This window comes from Hyperoodon ampullatus, assembly GCF_949752795.1.
Source record: "Hyperoodon ampullatus genome assembly, chromosome: 5".
Classification (NCBI taxonomy): domain Eukaryota; kingdom Metazoa; phylum Chordata; class Mammalia; order Artiodactyla; family Ziphiidae; genus Hyperoodon; species Hyperoodon ampullatus.
This window is the reverse complement of record NC_136918.1, coordinates 24,158,763-24,176,306: the sequence shown is the minus strand read 5'-3', so window position 1 is coordinate 24,176,306 and position 17,544 is coordinate 24,158,763. Positions and strand designations below refer to the sequence as shown.

Below are 17,544 nucleotides of genomic sequence, written 5' to 3'. Positions count from 1 at the left end.
TGTGCTGGAATTGTCCAAAAGGGGGGGGGGGTTGGAAATGAAGGGAATTGCGGGCTGAGGACAGGGAAGCTGGGCTCTCCTTCCTGTTTAAACTCCAAGGGAGAGTCTCTTATGGGATTGCCAGAATTTGAGCCATTTCTGCCAATCTGGTGTTTTACTCAGTACACACTCAGAGAAAAACAACGGCCATTCATAAGATACTACTGATAAGGGATTAATATCTAACACATACAAACAGCTCACACAGCTCAGCATCAGAAAAACAAACAACCTGATTAACAAATAGGCAGAAGAACTTAATAGACATTTTTCCAAAGAAGAAATGCAGGTGGTCAACAGGCCATATGAAAAGATGCTCTACATCCTTAATCACCAGGGAGATGCAAATCAAAGCCACAAGGAGATATCACCTCACAGCTGTCAGAATGACTATTATCAAAAAGAACACAAATAAATGTTGGTGAGATTGTGGAGAAAAAAGAACCCTTGTGCACTGTTGGTGGGAATGTAAATTGGTGCAGCCACTGTGGAAAACAGTAGGGAGGTTCCTCAAAAAACTAAAAATAGAACTACCATATGACCCAGTAATTCCACTCCTGGGTATATATCCAAAACAAACCAAAAACAAAAACAGTAATTCAGAAAGAGACATGCACCCGCAGTGTTCATAGCAGCACTATTTACAATAGGCAAGATACAGAAGCAACCTAAATGTTCATCAATAGATAAATGGAAGAAGAAGATGTGGTATATATGTACAATGGAATTATTACTCAGTCATAGAAAAGAATGAAATAATGCCATTTGCAGCAACACGGATGGACCTAGATATTATCATACTAAGTGAAGTAAGTCAGACAAAGACAAAAACTGTGTGATATCACTTATATGTGGAATCTAAAAAATACCACAGACTAGTGAATACAATAAAAAAGAAGCAGACTCACAGATAACAGAGAACAAACTAGGGATTACCAGCAGGGGGAGAGAGAAGTGGGAAGGGGTAATATAGCAATGGGGAGTAAGAGGTACAAATTATTAGATATAAAATAAGCTACAAGGATATATACAACACAGGGAATATAACCAATATTTTATAATAACTGTAAATGGAGCATAACCTTTAAAAACTGTGAATCACTATATTGTACACCAGTAACTTATATCATATTGTACATCAACTGTACTTCAGTAAAAATAAATAAATAAAGTTAAAAGAAAAAAGACCATTCATAAGAGTGGTGAATGTTTAAGTTCACCAGGATTCTGGAGGGGGAAAGGACGGATCTGGGGTTTCAGCACCGCCCTCTTCAGTTCTCCTGTTCTCCCCCATTCTGCTGCTGGAGGCTGTGTTTTGAATCAGAAGGGGTCAACATTGATAGGATTGAAGGGACAAGGAAGGGGGGCAGGTCAGGCAAGAGGGGAAGGAGAGGGAATTGGGAGAACAGTAGTGGATTTGGCCCCAGGCACAACAGGTTCTAGAATTTTAAAGTGGGGGGAAGAGAGGAAGTGCTTCGGCTGAGAAGCCTGTGTGCATGGCGAGCTGCAGGTAGGACAGTCACAGAGATGCCCCTCTGTCTGGACATATAACCTATAATTAATCTATACCTGTCTGAGTCATGCGTATTTTAGACAGGTCTGTAATCTTCTCAGAAAAATAACAGCATGAGTAGACTTGCTCAGTTTTTCTCCTGTTCCAGTGATTTCACAGCAATACCTCTTTGCTCCCAGAAAAAAAGAAAGGTCTTATAGCTCCACATTACCTTTAAATGTGCTTTTATTGTGTGCTTATCTGCACTACGGTCGTTCAGTGTACAGACCCCATGGTGCATGCACGATCTTTAAAATGGGGGAAACCATGTAAGGAAGTTAAATTAGGAAAAAAAGAAAAAAATCAAAACAGAGTACAAATAGCAAGGTTAAATTGAGTGCTGTTAACCCCCTGCTGACACCAACTAATAGTGCAGAAGCAACAGTGGGAATCTGAAACAGAGGTTAGTGATGGGAAATTTCAGCTCATGACAGTTATAAATGAAATATATTGGCTAGTTTTTCTTCCTAGGGTATCCCTTTAAAGAAAAGTTCAAAGATGATACTCAGTGTATATCCAGTAGAAATAATAAAAACTAAAATAATATCTTAGTCTGAAGTACCCATTAGAATTCAGGTGAGTTTTCCCCCCACCTTTAGAAAAGTAAGATGTAACTTACATAGAGTAAAATGTGTAAACGTTAAGTTTTATTTATACATCATACAGCTCAGTGACTGTTAAGATAGGAATAAACCCATGTGGTCAGCAATCAGACCAAAGTTCTGGACATTATCACCATGCCAGAAAGTTCCCTCATGCCTCTCAAAACCATGTCTGTTATTATTCAGAAGTTTGATTCTCTACTTGTTCTCAATTCGCCTCCAGTTCTATGTGAACGACCATATCAGTGTTACAGTCACAGGCTTGTTGCATGTAGTTGCAACAAGCAATTGCCTCCTCTCCCCAGTGTGTTTCCAGAGCACTTCTCTTCTGCTGTTGGCCTCATTCTCTCATACCCAGTTAAATGGAAAACAGCTCTTATTTTATGGATAAGTAGGTAATTAAATAACAGTGACATAGTTGCCTTAGCAGAAAACTTGCTACTTTGAGAATATGGGTAATTGAGAAAATCTGAGAACAAATCAGTGACATTGAATGAAAAATATAAAATATCCATAATACTGTATGTAGGGTATAGGTATTTAACATCTTAAAACACCATTCATTAAAGATATGTTCATAACTGGTTGTAGATTTCATCACATAGAAAAAGTGCTAGTGACACTCTAATTTAATAACTAGTACATCTTTTGAAAACTTAAAATTTTATAAGCAATAGCCACATTGATTCTTCTTTTCTGCTTTCACTTCTCCTCTCTTCCCTTTTTATGAGAAAGTTACGCTCAGGAAGTTTTTGTTTGCCTGTTCATCTTCCTCCTGGCATCTTCCACTGGAGGCGTTCTTTGGTTGTCTTCACCTCTTTTTCTTCCCATTTCCAGAACTCAACAACATCTTTTCTCTCTATATTCAAATGAATCCAGTAGCTCCACCTCCACCACTGGTGGAGCTTAGGATTTCCTCATTCCACAACCCGGTCCTTAAATATCAAAATGCCGTCCTCACGGCTCCTTGTTTTCTCACCATATCACAGAGCACACCTATCCATTCTTCCTTTCACACCCTTCCTATGAAAATATAGTAAACATTTATTTAGAAAGCTTTTAACTATCATGAATTTGATTCTGTCCTATTTCCTGGAATACTTTATATAGAAAGGCTGCATATAAAAAACCAGGGCATTCTGTTCCTAGATTCCCGTGTGGGGTTTACTTTGTTTTAAATTTAGTCCGTTTCTTTAATCATCTAAGTGAACACTATTGTCTATAGCCAATCCATTTCCACATTTTGTGTGTTGATGATTAGCTGCTGGGTAGTAGGGCCAGGTGCCCACTGCCCTCAGGGTGAGCACAGCCTCACTGGAGTGAGTGCCACAGGAAAGGCCTTGATAGCGATTCAGGACAGGGACAAACTTAGGACAAAGACAGGAAAGGAAATCTGGCAGGAAAGTAATGTAGAGCTGTGAAAAGACAAAAAGTTGTACAAAGAATGTAGACAGGTTAAGAGAAAAAATTAATGATGCAGGGTCATTAGGTTCACTGAAACAAAGCAAAAGCAAAACAAAACAAACCCTGCTTTTTGAAAACTAAAAATAGAGTTACCATATGATCCAGCAATCCCATTCCTGGGCATAGATCCAGAAAAAACTATAATTCAAGAAGATATATGCACCCCTATGTTCATAGCAGCACCATTCACAATAGGCAAGACATGGAAACGACTGAAATGTCCATCAATAGATGAATGGATAAAGAAGATGTGGTACATATATACAATGGAATATTACCTAGCCATAAAAAAGAATGAAATAATGCCATTTGCAGCAACATGGATGGACCTAGAGATTATCATACTAAGTGAAGTAAGTCAGACAAATACTATATGATATCACTTATATGTGGAATCTAAAATATGACACAAATGAACCTATCTATGAAACTGAAACTGAATCATGGACATAGAGAACAGACTTGTGGTTGCCAGGGGTGGGGGTTGGGGGAGGGATGGACTGGGAGTTTGGGGTTAGTAGATGCAAACTATTATATACAGGATGGAAAAACAACAAGGTCCTACTGTACAGCACAGGGAACTATATTCAATATCCTGTGATAAACCATAGTGAAAAGAATATGAAAAAGAATGTATATATATATATATATATGTATAATTGAATCACTTTGCTGTAGAGCAGAAATTAACACAACATTGTAAATCAACTATACTTCAATAAAAAAATTTAAAAATTAAAAGTAAAAAAACCCCTGCTTTTGGTTAAAAAAAAAAAAAGATGGGGAAACAAAACATGGAAGAGAGCAGAAACATGTTCTGGGGACTGAGTTGATAGAGCTTTTGAGAAATTTTCACAGGTCTAAAATGGTAATTAACAATGGAAAGAGCTTGTATTTTCCACTTCCTACGTGATGCTATTAGTATCTAAAGAGGCAACAGATATAAAATATCTAAGAGATTTGGGAGGATTGTTTTCCTCATTAAACTTTGTTTTAATGGGTCTCAAAATTCTATGACAGATTTTTGGTCAGGTTGTTTCCATTAAAAAGTACTGATTTAAAAAAGTAATAACTTAAAACCGCCACATTCACAAACAAATGGTCCACAAAACACTCTCCTTTTCTTCTGAAAGCTTAATGGTGAACTGTAATCATTAACCACTCTTTTACTGTTAAACTTAAATGGCCAGTTGAGAGAAACAGCTCTGAGACCGTTCTTCCACCACTGATTAAGACTAGGGTGGCAAGTATTAGGGATAATATTCACTTAGCCTTCTGAGCTTTCTGGGCAGACTTGGTGACCTTGCCAGCTCCAGCTGCCTTCTTGTCCACTGCTTTGATGACACCCACAGCAACTGTTTGTCACATGTTACAAACAGCAAAATGACCCAGAGGAGGGTATTTAGAGAAGCTGTCAACACACATGGGCTTGCCAGGAACCATATCAACCATAGCAGCATCACCAGATTTCCAGGATTTAGGGCCATCTTCCAGCTTCTTCCCTGAACGGCGATCAAGCTTCTCCTTCAGCTCAGTAAACTTGCAAGCGGGGTGAGCTGTGTGACAGTTGTGCACAGATGCATGGCCAGCACTGATTAGCCCTGCATGGCTCAGGATAATTCCCTGAGCCGTGAAGCCACCTGCTTCCATTTGTGGGTCCTTTTGCTGTTAACAGCCATGTTGCTGTTGCCGTGATGAACATCTTTGCCAGACAAGTTCTTGACATTGAAGCCCATGTTGTCCCCAGGAAGAGCTTCACTCAAAGCTTCATGGTGCATTTCAGCAGACTTTGTTTCAGTTGCAAAGTTGGCTGGAGCAAAAGTGGCCACCACACTGGATTTGAAAACACAAGCCTCCGTGGGGACACTACCACGTTTGCCACCAATTTTGTAGACGTCCTGGAGGGGCAGACGCAGGGCGTGTCAGTTGGATGTGTTGTTGGCAGGATGCAGTCCAGAGCTTCAAGGAGTGTGGTCCCACTGGCATTCCTGTCTTTACCAGTGCGTTCCCATCCCTTGAACCAAGGCATGTTAGCAGTTGGCTCTAGCATGTTGTCACCATTCCAATCAGAATGTGGCACAAATGCTGCTGTGTCAGGGTTGGAGCCTGTTTTCTTAATGTAGGTGCTGACTTCCTTAATGATTTCCTTGTTTTTCTTCTGGCTGCAGGCTGGCTCAGTGGAATCCATTTTGTTAACACTAACAACTAGTTGTTTCATACCCAGTGTGTAAGCCAGAGGAGCATGCTCACAGGTCTGCCCATTCACCTGCTTCAGATTCACCAGTGCCTGCATCAGCAATCAGAACAGCACAGTCAGCCTGAGATGTGCCTGCCATCATGTTTTCGATAGTCTCTGTGTCCTGAGGCATCAGTGATGGTCACATCACACTTGCTGGTCTTGAATTTCCACAGGGAGATATCGGTGGTCATGCTACACTCGTATTCAGCTCTCAGTTTATCCAAGACCCAAACATACTTGAAAGAGACCTTTCCCATCTCCAACAGCCTGGTTCTCAAAATTTTCAATAGTTCTTTCGTCAGTCCCATCACATTTGTAGATCAGATGGCCAGTGGTGGTAGATTTGCCCAAATCTGTGTGTCCAGTGAAGATGGAGTTTTTTTCTTTCCCATTTTGGCTTAGATTTGTAGTGGTTTCTTATGACACCTGTTGTGGCAGTAAACCTCTTGCAAAAAAATGAAAGGATTTTCTTTAAGGTGATATAACGTTAACCTAAAATTAATCTGAAATTCCCAGTGTAGAAGGTTGATTTAGGGATTGGGAGCCTAAATAAATACGACTATAGCTGCAATTACACTAACTAGGCTAGAATTGCAAAAGATCGGTCCTCATGCTTTGTAAAAAGATCACTGGATGCAATGAAAGTGGAATTTCTCCCTTCTGTACATTGCTACCCAAGTAGGCAACTCAAGGGACCTTAATGCCTGCCTCTAATGCAAGACAGACTGCATTCAGAGCAGAAAACCAGACCTGATAGCTGGATGGCTGGCTTCAGCATGGAAGTTCCCCCATTTCTAAGAGCATATGCCAGAAGGATGCTCAACACCTCAGCAGGTCTGGTAGCTCATGGCGCTAGAGAAACAACCATAGCGCCAGTCTCTGGGGACATGTTACACCAAAACTAAGATGGTATGTACATGAACCGATAATTCACAGGAATCGGACAGCTTTCAAGAGTGTAATCCCATTATTTTTCTTAGGAGAGAGTGTAAGAAACCAAAAGATCTAAGCCTGAAAGCTGAGTGACACCTTATGGCTCTATCTGTGAAATGTATCATTATTTGGTTATTCATGCTAGAGGACAACAGTTTTTTAAAAAACCAAGGCAATAAAGCAATAATTTCTGAAGTTTTACTCATCTTAAGAGGCATTTTTCTAGGAATGCCGTTATTCCTGGGACCACAGAGTTCTATGTGCCTGACCTAACAGGCTAATTTTAGACTGCTTCCTCCTCTACTGTTTGATGTTGAAGAGTCTTTTTTTTTTAAACAATAAAAACAGCATCTTTGACCAAAGGCCATGATCAAAGCTGTTCTTTGAATGAGAAATAAAACTTTCAAACAACTGAAAATTTACCATCTGAAATTCCAGATTCTGCAGTTATAAAAGAGTAAAATATCTGTATTTCCTCCTTCAACTCATGAATATATCAAAGCTGAATCTTGTAATTCTAGAGTAATGGGTTATAGAAAAATACACATTGTAAAATAACTGCAATTCCAGTGGCAATCACAAGTTCCATTAAATAGACACTTTTATAATAATAAGCTGTTAGTATTAGATTGACTTCATGAGGTCAGGTAGTTTTTTAAAACACTACTATATTTTATGAGGTTTGTTTTAGAAAGCTAATTTCATTAATTCCACATCTTTCCTTCCCTTTTGAATCTTGAATTGGCTGAGACAGGAGTATATATTTGTGGAATCTCTCTCAATAACAAACAGGAGCAAGAAACATTTTTACCAGTTTCTTAATAGACAAAGTATATAAAAATCTAGAAATGTATTCCTACAACTGTGGACTGATCAAGTTTTTATGAATTTCATATTATATGCACCAAAAACTGTATTTAAACTCTGAAGTGGATGCTTCTTTACACCAAGGAAAGACATTGTATTGCAGAACACAAACGTGAGAACTAGAATGGCTTGTCTTAAACTGTTAAGACACTCCCCACCTGTGTGAATTTCCTCAGTTCCCTTCTCCATGAAGTCAGGATGATTGACACTAACCTTGCTGGGTTGTGGGAAGGATTACTCTATATACTGCCATGTAGAGCGCCTGCGCAGAGTAGGAGGTTCACAAATGTCAGCTGTCACCACCATCATCATCTTTTTTCATAATCTAGCTGGTTTCTGTGTTAGGATTATAATTTTTATAAAGTGAGTTCCATACATAATGATAAAAATAATTAAAAGAGATTAAATGAAATGTTCTGTTAGGTGTTAAGAAATATACCATACCAGTTCCTACAATTAAAAATATGAAAAAATACATAGGGAAACAAAAGCCATAACAAAATGAAAATACTAATGAAGTGACCACTGACAAAATTAGTCCTAACACAAACATTATTTCTGTTTAATACCAGTGTCTATCTGTATGCTCATCCTATCAAAGACTGGTTTCTCAACAAATACAAGGCAAGTTCAATTAGACTATAAAGTGAAACTGGAAATTATTCAGATTTCATGAAATGAATTAAAATGATGAAGAACTGCTGAGATCACATTCCAAACCACCAATAAACGGGAAAGCCAACAAGGATGACAACAGAATAGTTCTGACGAGTGACTTGACTGTCAGAGGACTGAGAGAGGCCCTTGGAAAAACTGATGAAGCACCTTAATATTTTTTGTAAAAATGATGTGTTTATTATACTGTAAAAACCAAATATGCAGTAAAAAAGTTAATAATGTGTTGTCAGGCATACAAAAAATCATGCCAATAAAACACTCAATTTTCAGTATCCTTCTAATTAGAACACTGTTTCAGTTGTAGTAGAGATTTTCTTAACTGAGTTAAAATCAGGTTATTTTTCTATTCTTTGGCTTATTTTTTCACAATTTACTCTGTTTTATCCTAGTTTTCAGTGATTGCACTTTAAGGAGCCTTTTCATGGAATTATCCTCAGAGAATAAGTATCTACTATATATGAAATAAAAGTTTGTATAAAAATTATTAAAAATTTTAAATTACATAAAGTGATACAGATGGTTCTCTGTATTACCCTTGCTTAATGCTCAAATAGATGATTTTATATAAAGTGGTTCTATGGTTATAGTATAAAGAATATCCAACAATATCTTCAATTTATAAAAAGGAATTTCTTCTGAGGAGTTCAAGTTGCTTCCTACAAAATTTACAAATTGACCCATCTAGAGCCTGAAATAACTCTTAATTTTATTTTTCTTCTCTAGCAAAGACTAACAGACTAAAATCCCAGAGGAATGACCATGGTAAATCCCAAGCTAGTAATCTTTCCAAATATAGTTACACCTCATTTATCTTGACACCACTGGAGAATGAAGTATTAGCTGGAAAATCCACCATGATTCTGAAGCTGGTCTTGACCCCTTCCTCAGGAAGACTTCATTATTCTTTCTTCTGGCCTCCTTAGTAGTATCTAGAACACACCCGGTAACAGTAATATTGTATTTGAATTATTTGCTTATGTGTTTATTGAACCATTACATAGCAGACTCTTTGAGGACGAAGAACATGGTTTTTAGTCATCTTTGTGTCCACAGCACTCAGTACAGCTCTGGCACACAGTAGAAAAGCAATTAATCTCTGTCACATAAGGAAGAGGGGAGGTAGGGAGGAGGAAGGACTCAGACTTTTTTTTACCAGAAATCTTTCTAAATTACAGCACTCTCTCCTTTTTCCTAAGAGTGAACTAAACACGCTTGTTAAACTTTTTTGGATGGCAGAGGGCCGTAGTTGGGAACACTATCCCTCTGTGCTATATAATAAAGATGCTTTTCAGTGCTCTTCAGACTCCTAGGTTGATCTTTCCAGGAATTCATAACTGTGGCGGGATGAAGTGGGGATTCCCCTTGTAGTTGGCAGGAGGAAAAACCAGGTACCTAAGCATGTGAAACCTGCAACCTTAACCCGGAAGACAGTCCTGGACCCAGGTGAGGGCCTGGCTCCATGGCAGCTCAGAGGTCTTCTTTGTATTCCCACGTTCAGAGTTTAGAAAGTTAGTTCATATTCAATTCCATTATCTGTGTTTCATAAAATTTCCCCTTCTAAATACATTGGAATTCCAAATTTTCAAAGTGTTCTCAAGAGGCAAGTGTAATTTTTGAATTAATTAAAATGCTTAATTATGTAAAAACCAAAAACATCTTAGTGCTCACTGAGAATTACACAAAGATAAAAGCGTGTCATTTTGCAGTGTCCGGAGAAGGGCAAAAATGAAAAGTTCGGTTTCTTAAATAGTAGTTTTTAACAGCTACAAATGTTTATTTTGTAGATCAAGGTCCATTTCAAATATGCTACCATTAAAGCAGTTTCCAAAGTCCACAGATAACAGTTACAAAGGTCAAGAGAAGTTATTTAGACATTACTTGTCATTTAATTCCAAAAGGAGGGAATGACTAGATAGTGCTTTGTTCTCTCAGAGAAGGAACTTGCACAGTGGGCTACCACCAGCCCATTCATGCCTGACTTAGGCCCGAGGAACCGGAACCGAGGTGATCTCTCCAGGGTGCATGGCCGGGTTACGAGCCTACCTGTGTCCGTCCACACCCCCCAAGCCTGCCAGAATTGTGTTTCTCAAAGCAAGTACTACACTTGAGCTGGCAGGACCAGTGCTCTGCCACTACGTGTAGCAACACCACGATCCTGAAACAGTGCAAGAAACATGAGCAGAGACACAAAAGTAGTAACTTGTCCAGAGTCTGTGAAAAGCAGCAAAGCATGAGCTCTGAAAGAAATGTGAGACTGACCATGCTGAATAGTTGAAAGAAGCTGAAGGCAGAGCGGGATCAGGTACGGCTCCTTCACCATCAGTTCCTTTGTCCCTGGCACTTCCACCCCCTCCCAAAGCGCAGAAACAGCAAAGCAAAAGGAAAAGAACAAGCGCAAGGGTTCAGATTTTGCTTCTAAAATTTAGTGTCCTTGGGCAGTTTATTGACTATATCTGAGTCTCAGTTCTCACAGGGTTACAATGGGATTAAATGAGATACTGTGTGTAACAGGCAGGGTATTGTGCCCAACATAGGCAAGCACTCGATCCAGGATGGTTTGTGGCACGTTAACTTAAAGAGTATGATGTGCTTTTTTGCTTTTCTTAGAGACAAATGATTAGGTATTTAAAGACTTGTTTTCAGTTCCCTTGTGATATTCTGACAGCTACTTTGAAATAAAAGAGAGAGATATAAACAAAATGAAAGTGATCTTGTAAGCAAGACATTGTCTTTAACCATATAATTTAATAAATCACTTTGTAATTTATAGTTATAGAACAAGTGTATCAATTTGATTCTGACAGACTCATGTCCTTAAAAAAATCCTAAAATACAAGTGTCAACTATTCAGTTTTTTACAAAGGTACTTACTGATACTGTCCATGGAGCTATTCAAAACTCATTTTCACCCCTTCTTTTAAAGAGGTTTGTTATATAAAATATTTTATCACGACAAACGTATTACATGTTTCTACACTAATTTCATTGGCAGAGCTTAGTGAATTTTATGACCCATGGTACACAAAACTTGTTAAAAAAAACTTACTGTTTATATTTTGCTCTAAGACGTTGATTCAGCAAGGCAGAATAACTACACTATTGTATACCGTATGGGCATTTTAACAGAGCTTTCTGTAAAAAACAGCTAGTAGCTAATTCAGAACCCCACAGAACAACAAAAGCCTACCGGGAGTATATAAATATTTTTCCAAGTGGTCCTGCCATCAGTTTTGTGTCTCTTCTTAAAACAGATTTCCTTCTGTCTTTGAAGATGCAACAGTTTCAGAGGAGGACTTTCTACCTAAGTATAGGTGACATATGTTTAGGAATCAAGAGTCAGGCAGTGTTGCTAGAGTCATGTCACCCCCCAGAGATAGAAACCTTCGGTGTCTCTAGTTCTTTTTCGTTCTCTCTCCATTCAGTATATTTATTTTCTGAAAATCGTCCCTGGTGATTGAGAGCACTCATGTAGAATTAATGGCTTTAATGGAAAGGCTATGCTCCCAGACTCCTCAGATCTCTTTGGAATGTAATTTCACATATACAATTAAAACAGATAAAAAAAAAATCCTAAATCTGCCTGTTATAATGGGTACTATTGGGAATTGAAAAGGAATCAAATACTTAAATATTTTCTGTGGATATGCTTGCAGTCTCATTTGTGTGTGTGTATATACATATATACACACACAGGTACACACTTCTCCGGGTACTGGCATTCTCAGGACTCAGTAAATGAAAGCTGGCCCTTTAGAGGAAGGAATTAAGTAAGTGATCAGCCAACAGGTAAGAAAAAAAGCACTTAGGGTAACAAACACTGTTACAGTTTCTTGCTTCTCAGAAGTCAGTATCAGCACATCAACTTTTCATTGCCCAAGCAAGGTGTGCTGATGACTTAGTATTTATCCATTCTGGTTCCCTATTCCTTCTGGTCCATGGAAGGATCATGCTTTCGCCCTCCTTGCAGTTGAGTAAGACTGAGAGACAACTTCTGGCCAATGGGATTTGGGCCAGATGAAAGCCTTTAATTGCTAATTCGAGACTCTCCCCTCTCTCCTTCCCTGCCATGGCAGTCATGGTAATGAGTTCAAAGCAGCCTGGATTACTAAGCTACTGACATAGGAGTCATAGCCCAGGAGAATCACGCTGGTACACAGCCTCTATGTGCAGTGAGAAAAACCCTTGTTCTGTTCATTACTGAAGTTTTGATGTTTGTTATGCAGCACAACTTAGCCTGTACTGATTGATATCAGAGATTTAGTGTTTGTTTTTCCTCGGAGGCCTAGTTCTGCAAGCTACTTGGAGTTTGTGTGAGGTTTACTGAAAAGGGGAGATGAGTCTCAGGCAAACATTTTACAGGGTAAAGGTCCTCTACTCTTGATGAGGAGTCGGGGAAAACTTTCAGGGGATATTCAAAACAAAGATGAGGAGGTGAAGTCAAGGAATATACTCGGGTATAGGAAGAAATGACATAATCCACAAAAGTAAATTCTGGAGAAGAGTTTTCAGGGAACATATGAAAGTGAAGAATCTGTCTACAGTCAGTGTCCGTCTGACATGAGGATAAAGTCTTGGCTCTAACCTCACATCCCTCTTTGACTTACCTAACAGCACTTAACCGCAGGCACAGTCTCTGCAACTCTTGGGATTCATTTTTGAGCAAGCATGCAATATTTGTCTACTTCACAGCCAAGATTTCTTTGTTAACAGGGACTCTTGCTCTGTAGGTGGCTGTCTAGCTCAAGCCCTTGATCATCTGACTACACCGGGTATATTCCATCCTGTTTCTTTACCGTCTTCCTGGGTTCTGACTCACTGCTTTCGCCTGGTTCTAAGGACAGTCCAGAGACGACTTCTGCTGCTCAGAACTGGCAGCTTCACACGTGAAACAAAAACTTTAAGAGGTGGCAGAATATCTAACAATAAAATTCAGAAAGTCGTAGATCATTTACATGAGAGCTAAAAAAATTTTCATGTAGTTGTAGAGGGTGTGTGTATATTGCTTACACTGCTTTATATGGTTAGTAAACAGAGAGACATGAATGATAGCATGATATTTTTTATCCTTTAAAGGTAATGCTGTAGAAGAAGGAGGAGTCATAGCATTAATCATTCAGTACAGGTTTTATAGATCAGGAACTTTAATTTCTGTGGGGATTGTGACAGTATTATAGTTTGACGTTTTCTAGCATCAGAGGTCTAAATTGGCCAGTCCCAATCTAGGGTGTGCAAAAAAAGTAACTTTACTTTCTGAAGTGATCTCTTTCTAGTTCTCAGCTGCCATTCCCAATCATGGTATAAAACACACAACCTCACCTTTTAAAAAGGTATCTCAGTATCTTCTCACTTGAAACACTTTTCTTTTTTTCTTTTTATTTTTTTGCGGTACACAGGCCTCTCACTGTTGTGGCCTCTCCCGTTGCGGAGCACAGGCTCTGGACACGCAGGCTCAGTGGCCATGGCCCACGGGCCCAGCCGCTCCACGGCATGTGGGATCTTCCCAGACTGGGGCACGAACCCATGTCCCCTGCATCGGCAGGTGGACTCTCAACAACTGCGCCACCAGGGAAGCCCGAAACGCTTTCTTTTGACCAATTATTCAGTCTATACAGATTTCTGCTCCTCTCTAGGGTTGTCCTCTCCCTCTTAATCAAGATGGCATTTGAGTACAGGCGAGGCATCCCCCCTCTTGCTGTGCTTCCAGTGATATCTTACATGGGCTTGACCTCTGGGCCTCCGGCCTGTCCTCACTGCATCCACGGGGTCAGTAGGAAAGCTGTGGCAGGGGCTGCAGAGGCATGCCATTCTGTCTGTGTGTAGGAAATCTGCACTCAGCTGCCTTCCCCTCGCTCTGGAAACCAAGTCAGTTTTAACCCTGCAGTTCCCTCAGCACCTCCCAACTCTTTATCAGGACCTTGAAATTCTTGGTTGCTTTCTCTGCACGACCTGGGAGTTTGTAGAATCCTGTAAAAACTACCCCCTGGTCCATCAGCTGGGAAAACCTTCCTCAGACTTCATTCGTCTGTCTATTACTTCTGTGCCACGATGGACACAACACTTTGTCCCCATCAGAACTTTCTGAAAGGCTTGCAGTTTTTGCAGGCTCTTCCCCCAGAGAAGCCAAGCGACAGCCTGAAAATTTCGGGCTTCCCCTTTAGCTTTTCTGAGCATCCTGTCTTGTTCCACCTCTTAGTGTGGAAGTCAGGGAGGATGAAGGGAACTTGGTCCCTCCTCAGGACTGCCCCACGCCAGGCTCATCCACTCAGTGTCTGTGTCCCCCAACACTTCTGGACCTGAAAGGTATGGAATTTTCTTTGCAAGGTATTTGGAATTATTCTTCTCACTATGATTATAATACAGTTAATCCTCCAAATTTGTTTTTTCTTATGTAAAAACTCAGCTTTGGAAGTTCTTAGAAAACCTTTTAACCACTTGAAAGCCTGGCTTACAAAGCTTTGAACTTAAAAAAACATGTATTTTCAAACTCAGAGTTAAGCTTCCCTGTTGGTAGGTGGCAATCCCGAGCAATAAGTTTCAGCCTTATAGGTTACTTAAGAATAGTCCTAATGGCAGGAGGGGGAGAGGGGCCGGGGTGGGAGGTGGAGTAAAGAGAGGGGAATAGCATGACTGAAAAAGAAAAGGTCGCTGGATAAGGTTTAAGAAGCTACTCTATTATCCTCAGTACTAATTGGCCATCAGAGAATGGTACCACTGCAGGGGAGCGGAGCCTCTGATTACAATTCTTTAGTACCCACAGTATCCAACTGTGGTCTCATATGTAACTTAGTTTTCTCCTTCAGAAAGCAGGTTGAGCCAGAAGTTTTCACGAATGAACCAAGGTTTTCCAGAATATAATAAGGAAGTAATAGTGCTTTCTCCATAACTGTCCATGACTCTATGATGAGTAAAAAAGTGAAAGAAACTTACAGAAAACCTGGATAAATTTTGTATTTTTCTAGTATTGTGAATAAAATTCTATTGGTGCTAAAGAACACCACTAAATACAGTTTAGGGGTAGTATTTATATTAGAGAATATCTTATTAGTTAATATGTAGTACATTACAGTCTTTAGTGAACAGTGAATGCCTTTATAAGTGTATATACTTTTGTAGCTAAAACTTCACCAGCAGTCCGTCAAAGCAGTATCATGTCTCCACCAGTGGACTGCTTGCAGATCTTTGATAGCTAAATACATTTCACTGAAAGTTATGCCTTGATAGTTGGGTAAATGGCATTTTCAACCTATGTGTGATGATAGTATCTGAAAGCAAAATCTGGACCCAGTAGGTTAATTATAAGTGAAGGGTACTAATCTTTTATTATTCTAGGATATTAACAACTCAACTACAGGCATTTGGCAAATGTGGGACTAATGTTCACATAGCTGACTTTTATTTTAGTGAAATAAAGAATATTTGTTTTGTCTAACACAAGACTTAACGTTTGTTGCAACTCAACAGGCTGTCAGTTTTCTTTCACTATCAATTATTAGCTTTAAAATAAACACATAGTTAGAAACTACCTTTTAAGGAAGGGGGAAACCTGGAGTTAGCTAGGCTTAAAAATTATAAGGGAGTAGAATGCATCCCAACAGAACAATATATGAATCACACAAAACTGCTTTCTGTTACAGCACCTTGATCAGTTACATCAGCAACAGCCGAAAACCATTAGTTGCTGCTGGCCGCTCTTCATGAGATGCTTTTCTTCCTCTTCGGTATCCTGACATCAGTCTATCACTTTCCTACCCAAACAATGCTTGGGGCTCTGCTAACTTTAAATAATTGAAAAGAATGAAAGAAAATATTTTAGTGATCAAAATGAGAACATCGGTATCTTGTTTATATATTAATCAAATGTGCAGCAGTGGCTGCTCAAAAAAGTATTTTAAAGAAAGTTTTATAAAGGTAATTTAAATGCTTAACATGACAATACAAAAAACCAGTTTATCAGTTTAGCAGTCTCTACTTTTTGATGTCCGTAACCTTAACTTTTATATTTATTTTATTTTCCACGCTACGTGGCTTGCAGGATCTTAGTTCCCTGACTGGGGATTGAACCCTGGGCCATGGCAGTGAAAGCACTGAGTCCTAACCACTGGACCACCAGGGAACTCCCTGTAACTTTAATTTTTTAAATTTCAGTGACTTGTATTATTCTTCTACCCATTTTCTCGCATGACTATTAATTTTGTGAGTAGTCAGTGCTATTAAGATGGAATTCAAGCTCATTTTTAGTTACATTTTAAAAAGTATTGGTTTAGAAATGTGACAGATTTCAGTATATTAATTTTGTATTCTGCAACTTTGCCAAATTCATTGATGAGCTCTAGTAGTTTTCTGGTGACATCTTTAGGATTTTCTATCTATAGTATCAAGTCATCAGCAAACAGTGACAGTTTTACTTCTTCCTTTCTAATTTGGATTTCTTTTATTTCTCTTTCTTCTCTGATTGCTGTGGCTAGGACTTCCAAAACCATGTTGAATAAAAGAGTGGGCATCCTTGTCTTGTTCCTGATCTTAGAGGAAATGCTTTCAGTTTTTCACCATTGAGAACGATGTTGGCTGTGGGTTTGTCATATATGGCCTTTATTATGTTGAGGTATGTTCCCTTTTTGCCCACCTTCTGAAGAGTTGTTTTCATAAATTGGTGTTGAATTTTATCAGAAGCTTTTTCTGCATCTATTGAGATCATATAGTTTTTATTCTTCAATTTATTAATGTGGTGTATCACATTGATTGATTTGCAGATGTTGAAAAATCCTTGCATCCCTGGGATAAATCCTTCTTGATCATGGTATATGATCCTTCTAATGTATTGTTGGATTTGGTTTCCTAGTATTTTGTTGAGGATTTTTGCATCTATGTGCATCAGTGATACTGGCCTGTGAAGTATCAGTAAGAGAAATTAAGGAAACAATCCCATTTACCGCTGCATCTAAAAGAATAAAATACTTAGGAATAAACCTACCTAAGGAGGCAAAAGATTTGTACTCTGAAAACTATGACACTGATGAAAGAAACTGGACATGACACAAACAGATGGAAAGCTATACTGTGTTCCTGGATTGGAAGAATCAGTATTGTTACAGTGACCATACTACCCAAGACAGTATACGGATTCAGTGCAATCCCTATCAAAACACCAATGGCATTTTTCATAGAACTAG

General features: G+C 39.0%; 1 protein-coding gene and 1 pseudogene across 2 annotated transcripts in view; one reads left to right on the top strand and one right to left on the bottom strand.

Moving 5' to 3' along the window:
• Positions 1 to 17,544, top strand: part of LOC307052977 (ubiquitin-conjugating enzyme E2 E2) — a 358,613-nt gene that overhangs the window by 115,594 nt on the left and 225,475 nt on the right. The gene's annotated exons all lie outside the window — the stretch shown is intronic.
• LOC307053145 (elongation factor 1-alpha 1-like) overlaps positions 4,921 to 17,544 on the bottom strand; it is a 60,177-nt pseudogene continuing 47,553 nt past the window's right edge. The window contains exons 4-5 of the transcript in view: positions 10,511 to 10,724; positions 4,921 to 6,249 (exon numbers count right to left, since the gene is read on the bottom strand). The product of the transcript in view is annotated as an elongation factor 1-alpha 1-like (transcript). The remainder of the gene's footprint in view (positions 6,250 to 10,510; positions 10,725 to 17,544) is intronic.